A 27354-nucleotide genomic window follows, 5' to 3' on the forward strand; every position below is an offset into this window, starting at 1 on the left:
GTACCAAGCACACAACTCCCAGGAACTGGCAGGCCTAACAGGCAAGAATCCACTGAGATTGGAAATGGATGATTTGGATCAATTGAAGGTGATTGTCATTTACAAATGTTTTCACAGAACAATCACAGAATATGCATTCTTCTTGGATTTGGAAACATCTGACATTCATCAAGATAGACTTCATTCTGGGCACAAAAAAATTAACAGTTTTTTTTTTAAGTGGAAATCACTAATCACAAGATGTATGCTCTTAGAAAACAATGAAATTAACTTAAAAACCAGCAGGAAAAAGGTAGAGAAAATAACCTGCTTTTAAATAACTCATAGCTTAGTAAAGATAAAGCAAGAAAACTTTTTTTTAATTTTTTATTTAACTTTTATTAATTACACTTTATTCCTTTTGTATCCCCCCATAAGCCCCTCCCTCCTTCCCTCCCGGCCCCACCCTCCCTCCCTTTCTGCATGCATGCCTCTCCCCAAGTCCACTGATAGGGGAGGTCCTTCTCTCCTTCTTTCTGATCTTTTTTTTTTTTTTTTTTTTTGTTCTTCTCAATGCAGTTTATTTAGGAACCTTGAACAATCTTCTGATCCTGGGGAAAGCCAGCCCACAGCTTAAAATAGCCTCTGGGTAGCCAACCCCAGCGTGCCTCATGGGCAATGCAGATAGGTTCACATACATGGAAGCAAGCCAGATCCTCAGCCATAGCCAAATATGGAGTTGTTTGTGACAGAGAGCACTCACCATCAGGAAGGTGGAAGGCTGAAACCAGCTCCATCTTTAAGGCGCAGCATTACACAGCTCTCTACAGTTCCCCCTTTTTGTTTTAGACGCATCAGGCAAGAGTAGAGGTCTGATCTCTGATATTAGAAATAAATTGGGACTTTGTACCGATGTTCATTTAGGTGTCATCCACCCAAAGAGCATCAGACCCGTCTGATACCTTTTTCTCAGAGGCGGGACCTGGGGCATCAACCCGCATGCAATCAGACATGCTCTTCTCTGGGTCGAAAGCTGCTGACCCTGAGTGCAGTCAGTGCTTAGCCTCGCATCCTGAGCATAACATTTTAGCTTTTTATGGTAGCCAACCATGCTTGGGGAGACTGTCCTGCTTCAATGGCTGTAAAGGCCTGAATGATCATGGCTGCATTACACTGTTGTGAGACTCTAATCTTGCATATACACCACAGGCAAACCAAGGAGACCAACACCAGAAGGCCTGCTAACGCTCCCATGCCCGCCCATTCCTTCAGATGATTCATGGCTGCAGCAATCCATGATGATAATCCTGTGGCTAGTCCTGCGTCCACTCTGGTAGAATTTGCCGTAACAATGGCCACTCTCAGCTGCTCCATCATAGTATCGAATTTTTCAGTCCAATTACCTAAAATATAGCTAGACAATTGTTTAGACAGATTTGCAGCACGGGAAAAATTCTCATATTGTATGCTAGTGACACAAAGTCCAGCATTGACCTAGAACCCCTGCACAGATGTAGCCCATGGCAGCTCAGTCTCCAAGTGTGTTACATAGTAATGTGAAGAGGGACTGCCTCTGACATAATCTGACTGGCCTGCTCTTTGATCACCTCCCCCTGGGGGGAGCAGCCTTACCAGGCCATAGTAGAAGACAATGCAGCCACTTTTGATGTGAACTGATGGACTAAGATCAGAAAGGAGAGGAGAACCTCCCCTATCAGTGGACTTGGGGAGTGGCATGCATGCAGAAAGGAGAGAGAGGGTGGGATTGGGAGGGGAGGAGGAAGGGGCTTATGGGGGGATGCAGAGTGAATAAAGTGTAATTGATGAAAAATTTAAAAAAAAGAAAAAAAAAGAAAAAATAATTTAAGAACCTTAAATGACTTTTAAAAGTGGAGGAAAACATGGAGTTAGTCAATTTACATGGGGCACGTCTCGCCCCTGGGGGCAATGGTCTCCTGAACCTACTCAGACCTCGGACACCACCACTGCTAGTTCTAGAACTGATGCAGGATGTTCCAACGAGGGGGTTAAGGTTTCTCATAATATTTCCTACAAGTCCACACCTGTTTGTTTATAACCCCCATTTTTATTCATTGTTAGCCAGATAGAGACAAGTAATTGTGGTAATGATACTCGCTTTTTTGCCCAATGCCGGAATGCTAGTGAATTTAGGTATGCCCTGGTTACTCGCATGCCTCACTGGGTGCCTGTGCCCATTGATGCCCCTCACGCTATGACTCTCTTCAGACAGAAAAGGGATCTTGGAATTACAGCGCCATTGTTACTGCCATCTCATTGGCGGCTGTTGGAGCTACCACCGTGGCATTAGCCATGAGTCATACTATGCAGACTGCTCAGACCCTAAACAATCTTTTAGCCAATGTAGCTCATGCTTTAGATGTACAAAAAGGAATTAATCCTCAACTAAAAGGAAACTTGATGGTGTTCAATCAGAGGATTGACCTCGTGCAGGAACAAATTGATACCCTATGGCAAATCGCTCAACTTGGCTGTCAAAGAAAACTTTTAAAATATTTTAAAATAAATGATAATTAAAATACAACTTGAGACCACCTACCTTACAGTACAAGTGATGGGCACTACTACACTGAATAAATAGGTTATGAAGACGTGGGAAAGATAGAAAAATGGAGTGGTATGTGCACTGTGGAGAGAGACAAAACTAGAGACATGATGGCGATGGTGGTGACAGGTAGGAAAGAGGGCTGAGTTTGACTTGTTGTCATTGTCTAGTAGTGTCAATAGCGTGGTGTGCAACAACCTGGAGGTAACACAGATGCAAACTCACTACCCAAACCAGCCACCAGGCCACGGTCTCACCCTGGCTCTGGGCAACAACAGAGACATGAGATGGGGAAAAATTTACTTTCTGGACTGGACCTCCTTGAAGCTCCAAGAGGTCCGTGATGCCACCAGAGGCCATATTGGTATCTGTGGCCCATGTTGCTGCCCTGTGCTGTGAGGAAGCCAAGATCCAAGTGGATGCACTTGCTCTGTGTTGCTGCCTGAAACCTAGGTGATTCTCTAAAACTTTGCAGCTAGGGGGAGGGGTGTAAGTGCCTTCTGTAGGCACTTGAGGCCATGTTGAGGCCTGTAGTCCATGCTGCCACTGAGGACCATTAGTGAGTTTGTGGTCCTGATATAGCCAGGGACTGTGTTGATGTCTGTGACTTATGTTATCACCAAAGGCCATCCAAAAATCTGTGGTCTGGGCTGCTGCCAGAAGCCATGATGATGTCCATGGTCTATGCCACCCGCAGAAGCCATAGTGATATGAATGCCCTGCACTACCAGCTGAGGCCATGGTGATGTCTAGGCCTGTGCTGCCACTGAGGGCCAAGTCTGGGTCTGTGGTCCCACTTAAACCTGGTTCTGTTGATGTCCATGTCCTTTGTCATATGGGTGTCCATAGTCTCTGTTGCAGCCTGAAGCCCCCTTAAGGACCCCCTTCCCAAAAATAACAGCCTAAACAGGAAGCCAGCAATGAAAACTCTTAAAAGGTATGATAAGGATGCTGAAGTGTAGCTCTCTATAATTGATGGCTTTGGATGGGGGGAGTCACAGGAGGGGAAGAACTCACTTCTGTTTAAGGGATAGGCTGCTGAGAGTTTGACCATTCTCCAGTAAGTTTAGAGAAAACACAAATTGGACTTGTTTCTAATTGTTCTTGTTCTTGTTCTTCTTGTTCTTGTTCTTCTTGTTCTCTTGTTCTTCTTCTTCTTCTTCTTCTTCTTCTTCTTCTTCTTCTTCTTCTTCTTCTTTTTCTTCTTCTTTTAATTTTTTTTGAAAAGGAAAAGTCACAAGGTTCCAGGAGTGGGAATGAACATAGAAGGCCTGGGAAATGAGTGTGATCAAGATACATGATGTAAAATTCCCAAAGAATTAATAAAAATACTACGTTTTTAAAAGAGAAAATACAACTTAATGGAAATTTTGGAATTTAGAAAAAGCAATGTTTTGTGAGAAAGTTACAGTAATATGTGCATATATTAAAGAAGGAAGAACGAAATTAATAATCTAAATTTTACCATAAAAATACAAAAAGAACAAATTAAATTTATACTAAGCAGAGGGAAGGCAGCAATACTAACTAAAGTATAATCAGGGCATGGTAAAGCTGGCTGGGCCCTTTGCTAGCCATGCAGAGGCTTGAGTGAGGGAGAAATATGCTTTTCCCACCCTGAGCTACTGTGGCAGGCAAGAAAGCTAACCCCACCTCTTACCCACTGCAGCACCAAAAAGAGAAATTGTGCAGACCTGGCCATGGTACATGGGTGCAGGTTATCTGGCCTCAAAGGCATGAGCATGGGAGAGCTGGTCCCACCTCTTGGTCCCCTCACCAGCTGAGAACTCATGACAGTGGGCCTTTTACCTCCCCTAGGCAGCACAGTAGAACTTGCCCTGGTGGAGAGGGTGCTGGTGACCAGATCCAGGGGCATGAGAGCCAGAGAGATGGCCCCACCACTCATCAGGAAAGTTCAGAAAGGCTGCCCCTGGTGGAGTTGGTGCTGGAGAACTGTTCCCAACCTTTGCCAGCTACAGGACTGCTGACCCCACCCCTCACCTGGGTAAAGCCTGAGACTTGGCCATGGTGGCTTGGATGCAGGAATTGGTGTGCAGACAAACTCAGCTACTACCTAGGCTCAGTTCCAGGACTTTGAGTTAGCCCACCCCAACATCTATGCTGTCTATGAACTCCAGAGCCTATGAAGAAGGGTCCTGTCCTGGAGAACTAAAGTTGTCGGATCTCCATGACACAGGACAACAACAGGGTATCCTAGAAGAATCCTGGTGAGGATCCAGTATTGAAAGTATGGTAGATAAAATAAACATTGGAGGTGGATGAAGAGGGGCCAGGGGGAGGAACAAGAAAAATAAATTGTGGGGAGAACTGAAAGAGAGAAAATGAAGAGAAAGAATGGAAATGGGGGGCATCTCTGGGAAGAACCAGAAACGTAGGATAAGAAAAACTCCCAGGAATGTAGGAGGGTGACCCTAGCTAAGACTCCTAGCAACAAGATATATAGAACTTGAAATGACCACCTCCTGTAACCAGGCAAGACTTCCAAAGGAGGGATGAGGATACCAACCCACCCACAAAAACTTCAACCCAAAATTTGTCCTGTCTACAAGAGATGCAGTGATAAAGATGGAGCAGAATTTCAGGAAATAGCTAGCCAATTTCTGGCCCAACTTAAGACCTATCTCATGAGAGAGAGAGTCAATCCCTGACACTGTTAATGATACTCTGCTATACTTGCAGACAGAAGACTAGCATAACTGTCCTCTGAGAGGCTTCAGCCAGCAACTGATATAAACAGATAGAGATCCACAGCCAAACATTAGGCAGCGCTCAGGGAACCTTGTGGGATTGAAGGAGCCAGAGAGGTCAAGAACATCACAGGAACACCCACTGAATCAACTTATCTGGGCTGATAGAAACTCACAGAGACTGAACCATCAACCAAAGAGGATGCATGGGATGGACCAAGTCACCCTACATATGTGTAACAGAAGTTCAGCATGTTCTTCATGTGGGTTTCCTAACAAGTGGAGTGGGGGCTGTCTCTGACTCTGTTGTCTGCCTTTGAATCCCTTTCCCATATTGAGCTGTCTTGTCTAGCCTCAATAGTAGAGGATGCAATGTGCCTAGTTCTACTACATCTTGATATGCGAAGGTGGGCTGACATACATGGGAGATCTAAACTACTCTGAGGAGGAAAGGAGAGGGGATAGGAGAAGGGAAGGTAAGAGGGAGAGGCTTGGAGGAGAAGAGGGGAAGCTGTGATTTGAATGTAAAGTAAATAAATAAATTACTTAATGGGAAAAAAGAATAAGATTATATTTTTAAATTTTTATTTATTCATTTTACATTCTGAGCTCATACTGTCCCTCCTCTCCTCCTAGTACAACCCTCCCACCTTCTTTCACCTTACTCCCTTCCCTTATCCTCAGAAAAGGGGAGCCCCCCTGTACATTTTTAAAATCATATTACTATGTGAATGACTAAAATCCAAAACCCTAACTATATCAAATGCTGTCAGTGGCATAGAGTGGGAGAAAAATCTCCTTCATTGCTAGTGAGCATACAAAATGGCATAGACACTTGACAGACAGTTTATCAGTGACTTAAAATAAAGAAAAATTTCATACAACCCAGAAATTGCTATCTGCTATGCCTAAATGAGTTGGACGCATGTACATGCACATAAATCTGCATATAAATTCTTATAAAAACTTAATTTATAATTATCAAAAATTTGAAGCAACCAAGGTGCTCTTTAGCAGGGAAACAAATCGTACATGTGATCAATGGAGTATTATTCATTGATAAATAAAATTCTGCTGTTAAGCCATGAGAAAGACAAGGAAGAAATCCAAGTACATAGTACTGATTGATAAAAAAAAAAAAAAAAGATCAGAATAGTTTATCCAAGGTACAATTAATTATACGATGCTCTTAAAAAGACAAAACTTAAGAAACTTAAATTCTCAGAGAACCAACAAAAAATCAGTGAAAAAAAATGATTGTCAAGTAATCAGGGTAAGGAATAATGATAGGAAATAGGGGTGTATGTAGGGCTATGAAACTATTGTGAATGGTTAGTAGATCCTGCAGAACTACACAACATAAGGAATGAACCCCAAAGGGGGTGGCCCATCTATATCAGTATTGGCTCATCAGTTATAACCAACAAATGTTAAAAACAAGAAAAACTGTGTGTAGTATAGGGTAGGATGGTTGCCATGAGGGAAGTCTATGTATTTCCTCCTTATGCTTTCTGCACATTATAAGCTATTCTGAAAACTAAATTCGAAAGACAGATTAATATTTAGAATTATATTTTGGTCAGAAGCAGTATTTGTAACATTTCATTTCAAAAGTAATGGCCCCATCCTGAATTAAGGCATATGGTTCTCCAAGAAATAATGATAGCTCATGTCACAATATTATCATAGTGTAATAATTATGTTCAGTGCCATTCATTTCCTTTATGGATTTTGCATCCTGAGTGGATCCGGTATGCAACTGTGATATGGAGTAGTTTACTAAGTGCAGGCTTATCCCTTTTCTTTCCACAGTTTCTTTTAAATCACTTCCAATCTAAATACAACTGAAAGCTACTTCAAGCTTTTTCATTTAAATTAATGAGTCCTATGTCACTCTTTCCATGATCTTCAACTAGTAATTTAATTTGGGGAAATGTACCCACCAGTTCTGGGATGTCTGCCTGGGAGATTAGCTGGTGGTTGACTTTTTACTATACATACTCTATCAATTAATAATTGGCCAGAAATTTTGACATTATTTTGCTCCACATGAAAGCCAAATGGAAGAAAAAAAATCCCCAAATAGCTCCCAAATTGCTATCTCAAGTATCGAAGAACAACTTCAAGAGACGGTCAAATTTGTCTAGTTTGGAGTAACCCTGTGTTTTCACTGACTATAAACCTGTCTTTAATCTTCTTAAGACACAACACATAGGAAAGGAATAGGAATTTGTTATTGAGTACCTGCTAATCAGTATAAAATGAAACTCAGCTTCATAACTCTCCACAATACATTCAACAACCCCAGTTTTGTCTTTTCCACTTTCCAACCCATTGCCAGTCTAGCTTATATCTCTATTTTTCAGAGGATAAACCATGAGAATGAAGTTTTTAAGTGGAAAAAATGGAAAGAGCATGGAATTCATTTGAAAGTGTATGTATAGAGATGATAAGAACAAACCAGAAACACAATTACCTGGATGTGTAATAACTCAGATCTTAAAATAAAGTTGTTGAAGGGAGATCACTTAATTAATAAGTTACCTGCCATGCAGCCAGAAGTATTTGATCTCAAACCCCTAGAATGCACATGAAATGCCACATGAAATGTTGGAACATGCTTGTCACCCAGTTTTGGAGAGCACACACAGAGCCAGACAGATTACTGAAGCTAGGTCAACCAGCCAGCCTAGCTCAATCAGTGAGATCCAGGTTCAGTAAAAGACTTTCAAAGAATAAAGGAAAAGAATGATAGAGAAGGATATTAGATGTCAACCTCAGTCCCCCACATATGTGTGACCCCCACACACACAGTAGTTCTTTTGATATTGAAAGAATATTGCCAGTGTCTTTTAGTGACACAGACTTCACTTCCGATTTTCTTTCTGCAGAGTTTGAGTGGGACTGTTAAGAAATGGCAACTTGCAATATTAAAAATTTAAACAAGAACCAAGCATTAACAAATACTAATAGTAGGGTAGTATCATCCTTACCTGGCTCCTGCAAGAGGTAAAGGATTTGTTACCAAGTTGCACTTATGAGTTACAGATAGTGTGGGCATTCCCAGCAAAGGTCCATTAGGGCTCATAGCCGGGGCCAGCTACTGCTGGTGCGATTACGGAAGTAGTTGGGCAGAAAAGTACTGTCACCTGGTGACCTTACATTGGAGAGTCTGCCCAGAGACAAACAAGCAATGGAAAGCTTGAGGAACCAGATTGGTTGTCCAAAGCTATGTAACCTGGTTTCTCTACTGGAACAAATGAGTCTACAGCCACTGGTCCTCAGTTTACATTCAGCGGACTCCTGGAGTCTGTGTCAAGACTCTGTGTGCCTCATTTCCTTGGCCTGAACCCCCTGTTGTCACCCACAGGCTGGAATCTTGGGAGAAGGTCCAATAAGAGAGAAGAAAAAGAAGGGAGGGGAAGAGTAGAAAAGGAAGATGCGTGTCTTCCAATCCTCACAACACTGAGTTGTAAAATAAGGATTTCAAACTTGTAATTTAAATAATTGCATTAATCTATTCTGCACACACCACCTTATTCACTCATTTGAGGTCTGCTGTTTGATTTTGGAAAATTTCAAAGCACTGGTTAGCCAGGAAAGCATGCTAACCTAAAAGAACCCCTTGCCTCTTAGAAACCAACCTCTATCCATTCTTCTGTTCCATTATGAGCAGCTACTCTTTCCATCTGAGTTTCCCAATCTGAATATGTACATATTTTTTGTGGGTAACATTTGTTATAATTTGTCTTGTTTATAGGCTCAGAATGGAGGTGTATCATGTAGTCACTTGCTAACATTTGGATCTAGAATGTGTCTTGATGTCTCATGAGTTAAGAGTTTTTCCTCTAGAATGACATTATTTTGAAATGGTGGAACCTTAAGGCAGAGCCTCAAAGGAAGTCCTAGTAAGCGTGGCTGTGCCCTTGAATAGCATTGTGATACCACTCCTTTTCCATGTTGTATAAGAAAAATTTGTGAGTGTGTGTGTATGGATGTGTGCCACAACACGTGTACAAAACAACTTAAGGGAATAAGCTCTCCCCTTCCATCCTCTAGGTCCCGTCATAAAGCTTAAGTAGCAAGTACTCTTGCCTACTGAGCCAGTCATGCTGCTGCTCCCATATCCCTTTTGAAATCTGCTCATGGAGCATATGATTTTGTCACGGCTGTCACTATCATTTACTGCTCTACCTACCACAGGCACACATCAATCGGACGACAGAGCACGAACTGAAACCCTCAAAAACTTCGAAACAAATTTTTCCTCTTTTCCAGTTTATTGTTCCAGGTATGTTTGCAATATCAGAAAACTGACAAATAATTCTATGTTTATTTTCATAACGAACTGTCAAGCTATTTCCTAAGGAGCACCACCAGTTTGTATTTTCACCAGCCAATTGTGAGGATTCCAGTCTTCCCAAATTAAATCATTTTAAAAATAAATTTATATCTTAAGAATAAAGAAAATAAATTCACATTCTGAAGAACAAGGAGAAGGTAGGGGAGAGAGGGAAGAAGGAAAAAAAGGAGGGAGCAAGGGAGGAAGGGAGAGAAAGAGGGATTGAGGGAGGAAGGAAGGAAGAAGGAAACAGATCAATCTGCTGTCAGAGTCATTCTACTGGTGGGATAGACCATTTGGGGTGAAACATATAAATACAAGCTAAGTGATGTTGTAAAATCTTTGTACTTTTTTTTGCCATCTTCTCCATAGAATAATGATTCTAAATGTAGCTATGATATATGAAGTGGAAAATTGTAAGAAACAAAGCAGTTTTATGCACAACATGTTTTCACAGGCAAAAGATCTACAAGAAAATGTACCAAGGTCACTACTTTTTATTTTTAGAAATCGTCACCACATGTGAGCCTTTCTTATGTTCTTTGTTTATTTATGACTATTTAAAAAAAAACAATGACTGTGTGTATTTTTTCTCTAATTTTAAAGAGCGTTATGCTCCTACCTCTAGACTCTGTCACCACTGATTCTCAACCTAACCAAACACAAGCTCTGAAGATGGTTTTTATAAGCTACCAATGCCTGGACCTGCTCTTCTTGAAAATGTCATGTTTAACTGCTTTCGGGTGGTTCTAATGTAGAGGCAGAGTGCAGAACTCATTCTATAACTTCCTTCTTTGTGATCATTTGTTGAGTTTTGTGAAGGGGAAAAATGTCTTTCTGCAGAATGACGGTCTCCTGACTCAAGCTTAGTCGAGGTCATTTTATTTATGGTTCACAAGGTATTATCTTTACCGAGTTACATCTGGAGAGTGTTCCTTGGAATCAAGAGGCTACTTCAAGAAACATGTGACAAGGTGTCCCAAACTTTCTCCTGGCAAGTGTCATTTGAAGATCAGCAACTTAATGTGGAAACAAAACCATCTGGCATTTACGGAGCTTTGTACCCAGAGTAAGGTGTAGTTTAAACCTCTCTCTTTAAAATAAAGCTGTCTTTGGCTTAATGGATAAACTTTTTAGACAATGATTTGTCATGTAGCACTCAGATGCATGGTAATGTAAAATTCACAAGAACAATATAGGGATAAAGGAGAAAAAAAGTCAAACACAGAAGTCCTTGGTAAAGTGGAGAATCAGCACATATTATCTATTGCCTTTGGTTCCAGAATATGGAAAAAAAAACACTAGATATATTAAATCATATGATTCTGGATTTTACAGCAAAGAAACACGCCTTTTGAATGATGAACAAAGCAAACAACTTCCTAGTTCAGTCATGAAGCTCCTTATGTAGCTAATACTTTCAAGTTTAAGACATTTGGTCTCAGGCAGAAAGGTCTGTTCCTGAAGGATCTGAAGATTTTTACCTTAAAACTGTGAAAGCATATGTGCCTTTATAAATCTTAAAATTCCGTTTTACTCTTTTATTGGGGAGAGAATTGATGTCAAAAGAATGATTAGCTTTCTCTGTGTTCAGAGGGAAATAATTAATGAATTTAAATAGATAACTCTCCCCAATGTCAGTTATTTTTACAAAGATTTTTCCATTTCTTCATCTACAAACCATTTTTTAATGAATTGCAGTTGTGTACGAAACAACATGGTAAGTACATGAGAAAACCAAAGGTGAATGATGTTATTGAAGCAGTCAAATTTTTTCTTCCAAAAAGTAAATACAAGTATTTAAATATTATTAAGCAGTTTAAAATATGAAAAATTATATGAAAGTGTTGTTTATTATTTTAATTCATAAAAGAAACTAGGGAAATTATGGTCTATCAACCATAATGGTACTATCATTGGTATGCCCAAGAGATGCAAGGATATAATTCCATACTTTTGAGGAAAAATAACTTCTCACTTAATGTATAACAATACTTATATACAACGATAAGGAATAGAGAAAATGTTTTCAAGTTGAAAAAATTTAATGTTTTCCATCATTTTCTTAAAGTTGTTTTTTCCCATTACTTCAAGTTCTGTGCTTTTAGGTGGGGGATAGTTCATTCAGTAAAGTGCTTGCCATGCATGTAGGGGGCCTGAAATCAGATCTTTAGCCCTCATCTGTAACCTCAGGACTAGGGGGTGAACACAGACAGATTTCTGGGGCTCACTGGCCAGCCAGCCTGACTCAGTCAGTGAGATCCAGGTAGAGTAAGAGTCCATGCATCATATACTAAAGTTAAGGACAACTGAAGAGAGCCGGGCACGGTGGCACATGCTTGTAATCCCAGCACTCAGGGAGGAGGTGAATTGCTGTGAGTTCGAGGCTAGGCTGGTCTAGAAAAGGAGTCCAAAGCTGCACAGAGAAACCCTGCCTCAAAACAAACAAAGAAACAAAAAGGACAAGTGAGGACCCTTATCATGAATGTGTGGCTTCCACGCATGTACATACACACACGCTCACAGCACCCACACGAATATACACATCCATACGCACCACACATACATGCTGCCCTTTCTCCTATCCCAGCACAGAGTCACACTTTATTCTAGCTTAAAACTACAGCATATTATTTAATATTTAAAGCTAGATGTGTCTGAATGTTTTTCTTTTTGTTTTTGTTGTTGTTCAGCATTGGTTCTCCACATTATTTCTTTCTATCTGCAATTCCCTTCTTGCTGAATTATATATTTTGCTAATATTTCTGTCAAGAATTTGTAAATATAACTTTTTCACTTTGTACATCTGAATTTTTATTTTAATTTTGCCATTGCTATTAATTGATGATTTACTAGAGCATATTAAGTGTGAACTTAACTTTCCCTCAAAAGCACAGAATTGTATCCTGGCAACTTTTGTGCATGTCAAGTCTACAACCATTCCTTGGTAGATAAACTATAATTTCTCTAGTTTCTTTTATGAGCTTAAAAAATGTATTTTTGATGTTTTAAATTTTGCTTCAGCATGTGTATTACGGATTTTTTTAATTTAATCTACTAAAATCTGTCTATTTCTTGAAAACAGAGACTCTTGGTTTCCTTCTATGGTGGTTTTGAGAAGAATTGCCCCCATGGGCTAATAAATTCGAACCCTGTGTCTTCTTCTTTAGCTGCCCTCAAGACTTTTTAAAAATTTGCTTACATCTTTGAATATTTAAAAATAAACTTGTTTTCATATTATCAGATTTAGCTTTATATTTCCCTGTTTCTTATGCTTCCTACATTTTCAAATAAAGTCGATTTCTTTGAATGCTTTAAGTCTTAGGTACTGACAGTCTTTGGAGGAATCATTTCTGAAGGATGTGCCTTAGTTTCAGGTTATGATATTGTTATCATGGGTGATTTCATGTTTACCTCCTACTCCTCTATGTCTCATCCACTTTTGCAGCAGCTCCTGCACTCTAGTTTTTTTCACCAAGTTTAACATGTAAATTTCATCTCATATTCCACATAGATATCTCACACATAATTCATTTTCAACCTTGACCTATAATAAGCAGCCCATTTTCTTTTTCTTTTTGCCAGATCACTAATGCACTGTGAGACCTTCTCTCTGCAGGCTAAAAATTCAGAATTGCTAAAACAATCCTGTACAACAACAGATCTCCTGAAGGTATCTCCATCCCTCATCTCAAGCTGTACTATAGAACAACAGTAATAAAAAATTGCATGGTGTTGGCATAGAAACAGAATGGTGGATCAGTGGAATCGAGTAGAAGACCCAGAAATAAACCCAGACACCTATGAACACTTGATTTTTTGACATAGGTTCCAAAACCATACAATGGAAAAAAAGATAGCATCTTCAACAAATGGTGCTGGCTCATCTAACTGGATATCTACAGGAAGAAAAATGCAAATAGATCCATCCATACTTATCACCCTGCACAAAACTAAAGTCCAAGTGGATCAAAGACCTCAACATAAAACCAGATACAACTTTTTTGTTGCTGTTGCTTTGGGTTTTGTTGTTGTTTCTTTTGTTTGTTTTAGCTCTGACTAGCCTGAAACTTACTATGTAGACCACGCTCATCTCACACTTAAGAGACACATCTCTCTCTGCCTCTCGAGGACTGGGATTAAAGATGTGCCCAATACACCCAGCCCCAGGCTCTTGCCTTTAAATTGGTAATCTACCAGTATATTTCTCTATAACTGAACCAAGATGCAACCCATGCCTTTATTTGCTAACATTTTATTACTAGTCTCACACCCATGTCCACTCAGATAATATCCAGGCTGGGCCACTTGGCATTAGATTAGCTCCCATTCCGGCTTCAGTGACTCTCTTTATTCCCACTAATGTGTGGCTTCTGTCTTCTCAAAAGTAGATGGCATATGCACTTTTTGTGGTTATTTATTTACTCAGAAATAATGGATGTTCAGAGCAATGAGTAGAAATTTCTAATCTACCATATTTTAACTAGAACCCTCAGTTTCACTGTGGAATTTCAATTCATCTGTCTCCTCAATCTGATCATTTTCATTTTTCAATTAAATAGATCAATAGATTACCTTGGTTGTTTTTGAAAAATGTGCTCTTGAATCTTATTGGTCTGTGTTTACATTTGCTCGCTGTTTGCAGATGCCAGCTTTCTAAAGGAATAGCACGTGCACATATAGACGCACATTAGCAACACTGGAAAGTGATCATGCACAAAACAGAGCATAAACGGTCTGTTTCTATGTTGGCAGCTTTCTTTTTGGAAACATAATTTCATGGATTCAAACTTGATGCAGCTTTCCTTTTGGTTTGGCAGTGGTTGTCATTATTGGCTTTATATTACAAATGGGCACTTTTGGAATAAATAAGAAATGATTCTATCTATCAGATTTGCTTTCTATGACCAAATCTCCAGAAATGGACATTCTTTTCATACCAGACATTACCTAGCCAAATGTTACTTAAAAGCCCAAATATAATGACCCCCTTTTGTTTCCTATTTTCTTTTCTCCTTCTTTCTTTCTCAGTCTTTCTCTCTTTTTTTCTTACTGTTTGTCTGTCTTTCTTTACTTTCATGTGTGTTTGGGTATGTATGTGTGAAGGATAGAATTATGAACTATAAAACTAAGGTGACAGGAAGGTGCTAGGAGAAATGTTCAAAACATTGATGTGATTTATGAACATGTGGCAAACAGATGTGGTGGAATAATGGGGACCCTCATCTCCTTTTATAAATTCGAGTCACATTTGTGTCTTTCTTACAACACCACCACCCTCGGGTTCATAATATGCTTTATTAAAATTCTCTGCAGGGCATATGGATGATTAATAATTGTTGATGACAGAAATTTGGTTTGGGTAAGCTGTGTAGTAAAAGATAAATATAACGGGGCTATTTTAACCTCTGTATATTATGCTTATTAGAGTGAGGCTTCTCTGTAAGATGGCCTGTGTTGAGATTGTGTGTGATTAATGGAAATGTCACCAATGACTCTGGTTCTGGAAAACCTCTTAAAATCTCTTTTGTTGTAATCATCACTTGAATTTCATTTGTCACTAGGGAAAATCATTTAAAAATATAATCAAGAATAGTTAAAACAAAATAAATATTGACTAGCTATCTAGGAATAGAATGCAAACAAAGTTATAAATAGTTGCTAGATGTAAAAATTTTATTTCAACTGATGCTAAATGTGCTGATTTAAAAACATATACACAAACAATATTAGATTTGTTTCGATTCTCTTTCTGTCTCTGATGTCTGAGATCTTTAGATCAGCCATTCTTTCTACTTTTCTTAGGAGAAAATATGTTCTACAATTAGTAGATATAGAACAGTTTGGAAAAAAATAAAACCATTTAAGATGTTGCTTCCACATAGCAAGAAACTGTAACAGTACAAAAGTTTTAGTAAAGAACTGTATTTTCTCCAGTCTTTTCCAAAACTTTCCTGTTCACTAGCAGCCATTGTTAAAATGAGAGTTCTGAGAGCTCATGGCATCTTCAAGTGGGAATATTGAAATTTACTCTAAGTTACATTTAGCATTCTGTACTTTTTCACAATGAATAAATAGTCCTTTGTAATACTGGTTGTTACAGTGTAATCATGGACTTCTCACCTCACTCAAGTGATCTATTTAAGACATTTTGAAAGTTTTAAAAAGAAAATGCATCAAAATGGTGCTGGAAGTATCATGTTTACTGGTGTGGTTCACTGTGCTGGGGCTGAGGTGCTGAAAAATCATGTTGCCCATACTTTTCATTAGCACTTTCTAAACTACTCTATGTATCCAAAGTAAAAGTTTAGCTAGCGGTTGTCTGCAAGACACAAAGAGTGATTGCCAGCTGGGGGGCTCCTACAAAGTGTGACAGAAATCAGCATGGGGCCATTCCATGCTTGATGTGTAAAGTTAAATGAGAACAATGAGCCAGGGCCACGCGGTACTTCATGGCCTCATGTTTCAACCAAAGGAGATTATAAAAACAGTAAGACATTAAAAATTAAAAAAAAAACTCACAGTGACATCATAATGCTTTTGAAAACAATGCAGAAGATAATGTAGAGGTAGCCTTGACAATGTAGAGAGAGCTGTTGTTCTGAGACCTTGAACAAATTTCCTCCTCTGCTTGGGTCAGCAGCTTGCCTCTCTAGCAGTAATGAGTAGGAACTCGAGTTTATAACATTATTATTTTAAAAATGTTGAGAGTATTTCTCTTCAAGAAACAGAAAAAACCTCTCTCTCTCTATCTATCTTCTTTCTTTCTTTGGAATATTATTTCCTCAGCCTGAAGCTGGGTTAAGACATTTTTGACTTGAATAACTGGAAAGTATCTCGATTTTATTTTTCAAACGCCTTGGTGGTTGAACAATTGAAAAATGATTTACAATTCCTGGAGTACTTTGTGGGTTTGGATTTTAAAACTACTTCTTAATACTCAGAATACTTGGAATTTGGAGCTAGAATAATAGCTAGTGCTTCTTTAAAACATGGAATTTGTCCAGTTATAAGTAAATACCCGGCCTGACATGTTTTCAGAAATGTAAATTACCATATTCAATTGTCCTTACAACCAATGAAAAGCCAGGATTTTTGTGTTTCAAATCACAAAGTAATTTGGTGGTCTAAAATAAAACAATAAGTGATCAAGGCTTTTCTGCACAGGTGTGTTGGTTCTCAGATGCCCCTTATTGTACATCAGCTTTGTGCTAGGGTATATATTGCCAGATCTTACCTACTGTGAGGGAGCCAGGTTATCTTGTATGTCTTTCTACAACAAAAGCTAGTGTTAATTTTAATTCAGCAAAATTAGTATCTTGTCACCCATCAATATAGCAGTCTTGAATTACCCGTTTAGCTAATGCCCACTTACACTAACAAAATAATGCCTGGAGCTTTTTTTAAACTCTCTCTTAGTACTAGTGAGCACCAAAGGTGTAAGTAAGCTGAAGTAGTATTTTTAATGAATGGAATGGGGCAACTAGATATCTAAACATTGAAGGCAGGTTTCTCTCTCATCTGATGGTCTGCTCTTGTAACCTATCATATTACTAACGATGTCACTCAGTGAAGTCTGTAAATACGCTCTTGGCATTTTCTATTTCACAAGTTACCAGGTACAATGAATGTAAATATTTAAAAGAAAATAAATCACAGTGTGAAGGGACTCACACATCCGTGCCTTTTAGTTGCTCGTATTGAAGAGGAAGAAGCTTAGCTACCAAACAGAATATGCATATGACCGTAAAAATAGAGTGGGAAGAGCTTGCTGCCTGAGGAACTAGAACATGAACTGTGCCAGATCCCGGCATTCCCAGGTGAGAAAAAAGTATTGGCACAGTGAGGACCTTGACAGAAGCCCAAAACTATGAACACAGATAATTGGAATGAGACAGTGTAGCATGGCCCACACTGAAAAGGTTCTATGTTGCAGGGTGCTGCTGCTGGAGGTTGCAGCATCCATGACCGGACAGCTCGCTGAGCTCTGTGCAAGATGGAGGACTTGCCCCAGTGGAGCTTCCCATTCTCTGCCTGTCCTTATCTGGAAGATGTTCCCAAGCTAGATGCCTGGCTTACCATAGAAGTAGCCCCTGTAGGAGCCACAGGACCATGCTGCTAAATGCAAACAAAGCACACTGTGGGCACCTATCAGAGTACTCCAGGCTGATTCCATTTTCCTATATATTCCCCTCACCCCTGGAATAAAGTTCATCTGTCTCCCTGTAGCTGGTCCTGGAAGTCTGTCATTTTGTGCTCATTGACTTCTGAGCCCTGCTCCCACCCACCTCCTCCTGTCCTCATGAGCCAGTGACCAACAGCCCCCCACCATGAAAAGAAGACCCACAGCTCTCTGTGTCATGTAAAAACCCTTGCTTTCACTTCAGCCAATGGAAAGTTTTCTAGGATATGTAGAAAAGTTGACATGATAAAAATTTATGTTTACACAAAAACATGTAGAGAACAAGACTCCACTGAAGAAAAGCAAACAGTCGCCTTTGAGAAGAAGAAGACTGATCAACAGCCAAAACAGAGCAGTGGACATGCAGAGAGGAAGGGAAGGGGAAGTCAAGATAGCACTGAGCCCAGCCCTGTACTCATCACACCCTTCCCAACAAGCTCTCCCTCAAATTGCTCACATATTTTGCAAACTTTTCATTTACTTCCTTTAAAAAATAAGATGTCTTTATGACATCTGAAGGCTCTAAAGCCTAATATAATGAGCACCCCTAAACTCCCTAAGAGTTTTGGAAATGAGACATCAGCACTGCTGGAAACCTTAGCACGTGTGTTGAGCTCAGAGGGCAACTTCCAGGAGTCCCGTCCCTTCTCCACCCACTGTAGATGTAATTCAGGCCATCAGGCTTCACAGCAAGTGCTCCTGCCCACTGTGTCATCTCGTCACCTCACTACCCAGCTTCACTGCTTAAACACACAAAGACTTATTTATCCATCTCATAAAAACTACACTCAGTGTTATGATGAAAATTTTGTCTATGTCACTTTCTATCTATGATTTTTTTAGGTACATATATAAGAACAAAATTCTTGACAGAGGGTCTTTTTTTTTCAAGTTCATTAGATAGTGATAAATTATTCACCAAAGGGATTATAACAACAAACTAAATTTTAAAGTCAATTAAAAATAAAGAATTACCAAATTAAAGCTCCTTTAAACTTAAACAAAAATTAACAAAATAAAAGCCCCATTTAATTTTTTTGCTTTTTAATTAATTTATTTTTTATGAATTACAGTTTATTCACTTTGTATCCCAGCTGTAGTCCTCTCCCTCATCCCCTCCCACCTTATCTCCTTCTTCTCCTCCCATGCCCCTCCCAAGTCCACTGATAGGGGAGGTCCTCCTCCTCTTCCTTCTGACCCTAGCCTGTCAGGTCTCATCAGGACTGGCTGCATTGTCTTTCTCTGTGGCCTGGTAAGGTTACTTCCCCTCAGTGGGAGGTGATCTAAGAGCCAGCCACTGAGTGTCAGAGACAGCCCCTGTTCCCCTTACTCGGGTACCCACTTGAACACAGAGCTGCCATGGGCTACATCTGTGCAGCGGTTCTAAGTTATCTCCAAGAATGATCTTTGGTTGGAGTATCAGTCTCAGAAAAGATCCCTGTGACCAGATTTTTTGGTTTAAATTGTTGCCAGATGCTTTTTAAGACATCTTTAGTTTTCCCTTACAATAGGACAACCCAGGAGGACTTCAAATACACGAAATTTCAAATACATGAAATTTTATGACATGGCACTCCAGCCACCGTGTTGAAAATAGACCTGTGTGAGAGCATTTGTGTATTGGTGTCATATGAGTTTCTTGTGCTTTTTCTTTTTCTTCTGTTTGTTTTATGCTATTCCTCTGCATTTGTTTGTTTGTTTCTTTACTTGACTTTATTAGTCCTAATTAGACACCTGTTTATTTTCTAAGAAGAGACAGAGTGTGGATCCAGATGAGGAGGGAAGGAAGAGGAACTGGGAGGAATTGGGGGAGGAGAAATTATATTCAGAATACATTGTATGAAAAAAACCAATTTTCAAGAAAAGAAAAGAAGCTAAGTGCTTAAGAGATAAAAGCAACATTGAGAGTTAAGTGGCTGCTGTATAATCAATCTACTCAGCTTCCAGGAAAATTCAACATCCTGGTTGTACAATAAAAGGAGGAAAATCTTCCCAAATCTACATCAAAGACAATCCTTGTCATTGTCATTATTTTGCAATTATTGAAAATCATGTTTCTGATTTGATTCCACCCCCGCCCTTCTCTTTGGTTAATACGTAGTTCAGAGTCGAATGAAAGCTTCTAGCTTTTGTTCTTTGTTTTAGTTTGGTTTGGTTTTGAGCACTTGTGATTGTTCATGGCTGCTCTTGCTATTATTAAAAGTAGCAACCTACATGCTTTACTATGTACAAAAAGGGATTGTGATTGAGTAGGTGACCCAGTTCCATGCATCTGACTAGAAGGAAAAATACTTAAAATTCACTCATGCAAAAACACATGTAACCATTTCTGCTGCCACAAATGTACAGAATTCAAATGTACTATGTGTACCAAGCTCACATCTTGCTCAACTTTATTTATTTTAGTACCCTAGAAGCCAACTGGATCTCCAGTCTCATAGTAATTTAATTTCCTCACAATATTCTGGATATATTTTCAAATAAAGAAATGATAGTGTAATGAAGTTTTCAGAGACCTGCAAATGTTCTGCCATACTGTCATAGCACAGAAGAGAAGGCCATACTCTGAAATGTTTTATTTTATAAATAGGTTTTCCTAATATTTTAGAAAAGCTTTTAGATACCCATAAGTGACATTCTAATTGCAAGCTCATTTATTCCAGAGATAATTTAGTAACCAAGGGGATTATTCGTTCTGTCAAAACATCTTTGCCCCTTGGAATCTTCTCCAAGTAGCATTTACTAGCATGCAGCCCCTCTCTTCTCACACAGTTCACCAACATATGCTGTCAGAGTTGTTTAATATAGGAACAAAACACTTCCAAATGAATAAGGATCTGTATGTCTAAGTTTCTGGTGTTTTCTTTGCTTCTTTGCCTTCCAGTGAGAAAAATCAAGCTTAGGGAGAAGAAAATGTGAGTGAGATAGAACAGACATAACCACTCATGTAACTCAGACCTCATTCTGTGTGTGTGTAGTATGGTGTGTGTGGTGTGTATATGTATAGTGTGTATAGTGTGGTGTGTGTGTGTGTGTGTGTGTGTGTGTGTGTGTGTGTATGCCTGTTTAAAACCACATAGATGCTAGAGTTGTTAACATCTTCCCCTACAGCTTGGCACCCTGTGTCTTAGCCAGCAGCTCCAGGCTGTGCTGTCTCTGTCCCAGCAGGGCTGGAATTATGGACACAGGCAGCCATGCCAGCCTTTGCACATGGTTGTTGAGGATCAGACTCCACATTTGCGTGGAGTCGTTTTTACATACTGAACCATCTCCCCCAGCCTCTTATGCTTCGTTCATCATATTGACTGCTTTGCTAAACAGCATTATGTGACACAGGAAACTGACTGGGCTCTAAAATTTTGTATCATAATCTTTCAAAGGCTTTGGTATAGTGCAGGCAACACAGTTGAACATGTTTCAAGTAGCATATCAAAATAATTTAAAGAGCCTATCCTCCCTCAGTTACCAGGAAATAAAACTTCACCACGATACTTCAAACAACAGTTGACACACCATGTTGGTCAGTGCCTAGAGCTAGAAATTACATAAGTTGCTTTCACTCTTCTTTTTTTAAAAAATAAAATAATGGCCATTGTAAGAGTGCAATAAAAGTAATAATTCTGCTTAGAGATTGTTTGCCTCTCTTGTCATGCTGAATTGACCAGTTGGGTTTGATTTAATAACAGTGACTCCAACTCCATAAGACTGTTTGGTTTGCCAATTGTTTCCTAACATTCTGAGTGTGAATAGAATAGTGCTTGTAGCCGGGGAAGAGCAGAATCCCAAGAGCAGCACAGACACAACAAAGAGCCTGTAGCCACGTTTAGATACTGATCTTGTGGAGATATTGTTTTCTTGGAACCAGAATGCCAGTCTAGATAAATTTAACATGTCAGTTTTAAAGTTATACAATAGAAATGATTGTGTGGAGTCGGAATTTCTTATTTTAAGTGGCATTTTCACAAGAGAAACTTGATGACCACAGAAATGAATTCCTCCAGATTTTGCTCTGCCTGGATTCTGATGCTCACCCCACACTGTCTCCCACTGGTCTTCTGAATCAGTGGAGCCCTTTTGAAATTTTTGGTTTTTCTCTAGTCATATCTGAAGATAGATATTTAACAGACATACTGAACTGTGTGAGAATGTCAGTTGTAAAACAAAATCACAGGCTTGGGAAAAGAGGAAAAGGGAAAGTTAGAAAATAGGTGGTTTACCTTAATCCTAACCCTGCCCTTGTAGGATGTCCTTCCATCCTTAAACACCGAGAATAATGACTCACAAGACTCAAGTTAATTATTTACGTAGGGCTATAGCTAGGCTCTTCTATGACTAGCTCATCATTTAAAATAACCCATTATACTAATTTACATTCTGCCACATGGCCGGTTACCTGAGTGTAGGCTGAATCCATCTTCCTCATTTCTTACCGGCTGAATCTCTCATGTCTGGCTCTATCTCAGAATCCTTTGCTTAGCTGATGTTCCCCCTTTTATTTCCTGCCTAAATTATAGGCTATAGGTTTTCTAATGAAAAGGTATTGCATCCATATAATATGCAAGATATTCCTTCTACAATATGCCATGATGCTCAAGCAAATTTATATTGGAAGGATGGACGGATGGACAGATGGCTGGACGAACATGTATGAGTAAATTGAAGTATTAAAAATTGGTCAAAGAGGAATATCGATTGGCAGAGAAACACTTAAAGAAATGCTCAACCTCATTAGCCATCAGGGAAATGCAAATCAAAACGACCCTGAGATTTCACCTCACACCCATCAGAATGGCCAAGATGAAAAACTCAAGTGACAACACATGCTGGAGAGGTTGTGGAGAAAGGGGAACCCTCCTCCACTGCTGGTGGGAATGTAAACTGGTACAACCACTTTGGAAATCTATCTGGTGCTTTCTCAGACAATTAGGAATAGTGCTTCCTCAAGACCCAGCTATACCACTGCTAGGTATATACCCAAAGTTTGCTCAAGTACACAAAAGGGATATTTGCTCAACCATGTTTATAGCAGCTTTAGTTGTAATAGCCAGAACCTGGAAACAACCCAGATGTCCATAAACGGAGGAATGGATACAGAAATTGTGGTATTTTTACACAATGGAATACTACTCAGCAATCAAAAAGGAGGAAATCATGAAATTTGCAGGCAAATGGTGGGATCTAGAAAAGATCATTCTGAGTGAAATATCCCAGAAGGAGAAAGACAAACACGGTATATACTTGCTTATATAGACCTATAAGATATGATAAACATAATGAAATCTATACACCTAAAAATGATAATCAAGAGAGCAGACATGGGGTAAGATGTTAGAAAGACAGATGGGATGTGCATTGAACATATGACAGGAGTCTACTGAAGGCATCTGAAAGACTCTAACTAGCAGTGTTTTCAAAGCAGATACAAAGACTCATAACCAAACCTTCGGCAGAGTACAGGGAATCATATGAAAGAAGGAGAGTTAGTATGATGGGGAAAGGATAGGAGCTCCACAAGGACCAAATATATCTGGGCACAGGGTCTTTTCTGAGACTGACATTCAACCAAGGGCCATGTATGGATATAACCTAGAACCTCTGCTCAGATGTAGCCCATGGTAGCTCAGTAACCAATTGGTTTCCCAAAGTGAGGGGAACAAGGACTATTTCTAACAGGAACTCAATGGCTGGCTCTTTGACCTCCCCACCACCCAAGGGAGGAGCAGTCCTATTAGGCCACAGAGGAAGACTTTGCAGCCATTCCTGAAGATACCTGATAAAACAGGGTCAGATGAATGGGGAGGAGGTCCTCCCCTATCAGTGGACTTGGAAAGGGGCAGGGTGTAGATGAGAGAGGGAGGGTGGGATTGGGAGGGAATGAGGGAGCGGGATACAGCTGGGATACAGAGTTAATAAAATGTAACTGATTAGAAAAAAAAATTAAAAATAAAGAAAAAAATTGGTCAAATATAGCATGTTTATTAGACAATGTTTCTTGTTATATTTCATGTTGCTTTTGTACTGTGGGTTTTTAAACAATATTTAGATGTTTAAAAATAAGCCAAAAACTATCTTCCTTATCAATAGAGAGACCGAGTATTGTATTCTAATACAGGAAATTGTACACTGCAGGTTTTAGAAGTACTTTGAGCTTGATACCATTAACATCTTTCAGGGAAATAACTTTTTCAAGGAAATAAAATATAAGTCATTTTATAAATGTGCTGATAATTTAAACAACAAGAAAGGAAACTCCAGAAATTACATGGAGAATATGGATTGAAAACCAACTTCCTTTGCTTCAGTAAATGATAATTTCAGGAAATAAAATTAGTAGCACTTCCCTGTTTGTGTTCTTACATCTGGCCTAAGACACAGAGAAAGGATGATATGTAAGCTGTTTAAAGTTTAGAAAGAAGAAATGCATCTGATTCTGGAGAATGTGTTCCTTGACACAAGCCTTGACTCATTCATGTTCAGGGCTGTTCTACCAGGGCCTCTAAGTCCATTTACAGAAGAAAAAAACAGCACATGGTACTGGACTCATAGTTTTTGATTTTAGGTTTTAGTTTTTGGTTTTGGTTTTGGTTTTGGTTTTATTTTGCTTTTACTAGATATCACCTCTGTTAAAATGGCTAGGTGAGTGACCAATAAAGATAATTAGTCTGATATTTGGAAAAATAGAAAAGTCAATAAAGCTACCTTTCCTTCCTATTTAAGTGTTTTGGTTCTTAGATTCTTTGTTTTGGGTTGGGGAACGGAGAGTCATGTTTGTTTGTTTGTTTAAAGAAAATTCTCAGTCTTGTTTTATTTTTAATTTTTTAATTTAATTGTTTTTAAATAATAATATAGTAATATTAATTTAATTATTTTTGACATTTTCACACATGTATACAATGTATCTTGTCATTCTATCCCTTACTCATTCCCTCCCACTCCCTCTATCTACTCCCCAATATTACTCCTATCCACTTCTAATTTTATTATTTTTTTTTTCAATGCAGTTTATTCAGGAACTTTGAACAATCCTCGGACCCCGGGGAAAGCCAGCCCACAGCTTAAATAGCCTCTGGGTAGCCAACCCAGGCGTGCCACGGGGGCAATGCAGATAGGTCCACATACATGGAAGCAAGCCAGATCCTCGGCCTTAGCCAAATGTGGAGTTGTTCGTGACAGAGAGCACTCACTATCGGGAAGGTGGAAGGCGGAAACCAGCTCCATCTTTAAGGCATAGCATTCCGCAGCTCTCTACAGTTCCCCCTTTTTGTTTTGGACGCATCAGGCAAGAGTAGAGGTCTGATCTCTGATATTAGAAATAAATTGGGACTTTGTACAGATGTTCATTTAGATGTCATCCACCCAAAGAACATCAGACCCGTCCGATACCTTTTTCTCAGAGCCGGGACCTGGGGCATCAACCCGCATGCAATCAGACATGCTCTTCTCTGGGTCCAAAGTGGCTGACCCTGAGTGCAGTGCTTAGCCTTATATTTTTTTAATAAAATAACACAATAAGTACAATTAGTGCTGTCCACATACATATGTGTGGGTCACTGGCTTTGGGTAGCTTACCAAAGGCCTTACCTGATGGAAGAAAAGTGGCCCTCACCTAGAAGCTCTTCATGTAGGAGAAGAGTATAGAGAGTGCATCTCCCATTCCCTCATCCCCTCCCAACCCACTCTGCCTCCCTCATCTCTTACCATGCTGCTTCCCAAGTCCACTGATGGAGGGGGTCCTCCTCCCCTTACCTCTGACCTTAGCCTATCAAGTCTCATCAGGATTGGCTGCATTGTCTTCCTCTGTGGGCTGGTAAGGCTGCTTCCCCTTCAGGGGAGGTGATCAAAGAGCCAGCCACTGAACTCTCCCGATCTTGTGAAGGTTTTTTATAGTTACTATAGATAACCATAGTTATTTTCTTAGCAACAGCCAAGCCGTGTCCAGCAGTCAGCACTTCCCAGCATTCTTCGTCATCCTCTATCTCATCCATTCTTTCTGCCCACTTTCTTCTACAGTGTTTTCTGAGCCTTGCTTTGGTCAGTTATAAGTCTGCATTAACTGCAATATTGAGAGCAACACACATTGTGTGAACGTGACCATAAATACTTAGAAAGGGGATTGACAACATGACCACTGAACAAAACAGCAATAAGTTCTCCCCTAAGATGGCTTCCATAGCCATGGTTGTTAACCATGTTTATTTCACCAATCATGACTTCTGTCCTGTGGAAAGGACCTGAAATCCAGTCAGGAGAGTGGTTGCTTGCCTCCATAAGCAGTCTTGCCATTATTGTACCACTGGACACATTCTGCCTGGCAGGTCATGATTGCAGCATGCAGGTCCAACATTGTGTAAGATTGCTAATGTCTTTTCTCTTCTAGCAGCCTACATAGCACCTTCCAGCACTGAGAAAGCTTGCCAGCCAGGAGAAAGTTTCCTGGTCAGTTCAAGACTGATTCCTCTATGCCCTGCCACAAAAGTGTGTGTTGTCTTCATCAATATGGTCTTATCATCTAGTTATAATAAGCAGTTAGGAGCAATGGTGACAGTCTTTCTTGTTTTGTGTGTCTCTGAGAACTTTCTATGCAGAAATTAGTAGAGAGATAATCAGTGTCTGACAATGAGATTTTCATTTAATAAACGCATGTCTTCTGAAATTAGCATTGTTTGCCCATGTGGAATATTTCTGTTCAAACTCCTTTTAAAAAACAATCTCTAACTATCTTATAAGCTAGTGGGGTTTTTTTTGGGTTCTTTTTTTTGTTTGTTTTTTTTTTCAATGCAGTTTATTCAGGAACCTTGAACAATCATCTGACCCTGGGTAAAGCCAGCCCACTTTAAATAGCCTCTGGGTAGCCAACCTCAGCATGCCACGTGGGCAATGCAGATAGGTCCACATACATGGAAGCAAGCCAGATCCTCAGCCTTAGCCAAATGTGGAGTTGTTTGTGACAGAGAGCACTCACCATCGGGAAGGTGGAAGGCTGAAACCAGCTCCATCTTTCAGGCGCGGCATTACGCAGCTCTCTACAGTTCCCCCTTTTTGTTTTGGACGCATCAGGCAAGAGTAGAGGTCTGATCTCTGATATTAGAAATAAATTGGGACTTTGTACTGATGTTCATTTATATAAGGCTCCTTTATGCTTCCTTAGCTTTGGTTTCACATCTCCTCTTCCCATGACAATATAAATCTTCACTTCCCAGGATTTCTCCTACCATTAATCCATATCCCATATGTTCTACTGTCCTCTTCTTACATATTTTTTTTTCACTTGGGCTGAAAGTTCATATGTACTGTGTGGCTTCTTTATGCAAACTTCACTTTGTTTAAGCTTGCGCTAGGCCCCTTGCTTCCCCAACCCTGTCACTTGTTATCTGTTTAAACTTTTCTTCCTCCATTATTTTACCTCTACTTTCATCTCACTCAAAATCTGTACTTCCCTTCCAAAATGCATGCAACCAACCCACTGGCCCATTACTAGTTTCCTGACTTTTAAATGTACTCCAGCCTAAAGACACAAAACACAATATGTGAAGCTAGCACAGACATATGAGCAAGAATA

This window comes from Meriones unguiculatus, chromosome 8 (genome assembly GCF_030254825.1).
Source record: "Meriones unguiculatus strain TT.TT164.6M chromosome 8, Bangor_MerUng_6.1, whole genome shotgun sequence".
Classification (NCBI taxonomy): Eukaryota; Metazoa; Chordata; class Mammalia; order Rodentia; family Muridae; genus Meriones; species Meriones unguiculatus.